The sequence below is a fragment of the Lucilia cuprina genome, chromosome 3 (assembly GCF_022045245.1).
Source record: "Lucilia cuprina isolate Lc7/37 chromosome 3, ASM2204524v1, whole genome shotgun sequence".
In the NCBI taxonomy this organism is placed as follows: domain Eukaryota; kingdom Metazoa; phylum Arthropoda; class Insecta; order Diptera; family Calliphoridae; genus Lucilia; species Lucilia cuprina.
Window position 1 is genome coordinate 62,830,237 of NC_060951.1, and position 2,450 is coordinate 62,832,686.

Here is a 2,450-nt window from a genome sequence, read left to right on the forward strand (position 1 = left end):
GTCTAGTCTATAGTCTTGTCTATAGTCTAGTCTATAGTCTAGTCTATAGTCTAGTCTATAGTCTAGTCTATAGTCTAGTCTATAGTCTAGTCTATAGTCTAGTCTATTAAGTACTGTTTCAAACTATATTAAACCACAGGTATTGTAGACTGCTTTTATGATGGTTTAATTACATTTTTAAAGCAAAAAGAGTTCATAAGGAAGATGTATTTGTTTTAATATTGACTACCCATTAGATTACTTGGGGACAATATAGGGTCAAATGACTAATTGCATTATAAAGACTATTAAGCAAACTAAAAGTTACACATTTTTGAAAAAAAAAATATTCGAAAGGGATCAATTGACACCTTAAAAACTACCGAACCGTTTGTACTTTTTGACCTTTTCTAACAAAATTGTATACAAATACAAACAGTTTAAATACTAATGAGTCATTAATAATTATAACAAAGTACATAAATTTTAAATGTTTTGTTAGCAATAAAATTTGAAAAGAAATTTCTAAGTATTTTCTAAATTTCCAGCCCTGTTATTTACTCAGACTGTAACTGTCAAATCCACCGGTTTAAATAATTTCTATATAACTCCCCAAATAACCCGCTAATTATTTCATTTATTTAGCTAAATAAATATTGTTTTAAAAATAGAATTTAAAAAACAAATATTTTTGCATATGTGATACCCTTCCTAATTGATAAACTTTGTCAAAAATGGATTAAAAATAATAAATTTTTAAGTTTTTTTTTCAATATTTTTCTTTTTATTTAACACACCTATTCGACGAAAGCTTTTACTCATCAACAAAGTAAATTTTTGTTTTATATTAGAAAAACCAACAAACATTTGTTTCTATTGTTATTATTTGTTCTAAGTTTTATAGTATAGAATATTTTATTTTATTTTTCATGTCATGAGTAAAAGCGCAAATAAAAGAGTACTGTATATTTTTTATTTGTGCATATGTATAAAAAAAATTGTTTTTGTTGTTTAAATTTGCGATTATTTCTCTTTATTGTGTGTCTCGGATAGCGTATGGTCTTATTGATTTGTCACTAAGGTTGGTAACACTGGTTGGGAAATTTTTAGAGTTCTTAGAAATGAATTTCATATAGTTTTTAAATTAATGTTGTTATAATTATTTACCGTAATTTAACACGGATGACTAATGAAATAATTTATCTTTATGTTGTTTCTGAGAAAATTTGTTCAATTTACGTCAGTGATGGGTTGAACATATAATAACATATTTATATTTGAATATGCTGTTGAAGGATCCTTTTAAGTATATTTTCGAAGCCTTAAACAGGTACCCAGGACCCGAATATTAATCGGGGTTATTATAAACATTTACGCAACACGAACCTTGTTAATACATACATAGATAATTGTGCATAGACTTTAATTAAAAAAACTTTACGAATCATTTACACCGGGTAACGGTAAAAAGTTTTTTATTTGGTCTCCTTTCTGGAGTTTTTACAACTCCTAACAAGCATATTAAGAGTAATCCGCGAAGGACTAGGACAATCACAAACTTATTTAAAAAATATGCTAAATTTAACATTGTCATGTCTTAGGTAAAGATCACGTAATCTAAACATGAATCACATCAGAGTAATTCCAAAGTGGAACGGTTTTATGTTAAAAAATCTTTATATATATTCACCCCTATTCTCCATTTCGATTACTTTCCCGCATTCAGTTAAACCACGATCAGAAAAAGGTAATAAAAAACTGAATCATAACGGAAATAAAAAGCTATTACATTTCAATGTTTTTGTTGGTTGTTATTTCAGTGACAGATCGTAGAATCGAATTGTCAACACTAATGTATTTTTTCTTTAATTTTTGATACTAATAAACTTTGGTATGTATTAGTTTTGGATACTTACTTTCTAATTTTAAGATAAATAGAGAACATCCATTCGGAGATTTGACATAATACAGATGCTTTATATATTATGTCACTGTATCATTGAATAATTTTCTTTGAGGGTATGTAAGGTTTTTAGAAACGGTAAGCCAGATGCAATGTCTAACTACTCCGCACACTCATACAAAGAGTACTAGGGTTCTATAGTTGAAACGAAAAGTAGACTTTTCGACTTTTTTCTTTTTGCATTTATGAAAATTCGATTTTTCAACTTTTTTCATTTAATTAAAAGCCGACTTTTCGACTATAAGTATTTTATAAATAGTCGACTTTTTCCTACTCTTTGACTATTTTCGACTTCTTTCGACTTTTTTCCGACTATTTTTTTTACTTTTTTTTCGAGTTTTTCCGACTATTATAGAGTTTTTGACTTTTTTCCACTTTTTTAAAATTTTCGACTTTTTTTGATTTGTTCGACATTCTTTGACTTATCGACCTTTTTCGACTTGTCGACTTTTAGACTTTTCGACTTTTATTAACAAAGTCTATTTTTTCACAGACGATAGTCGAGTTA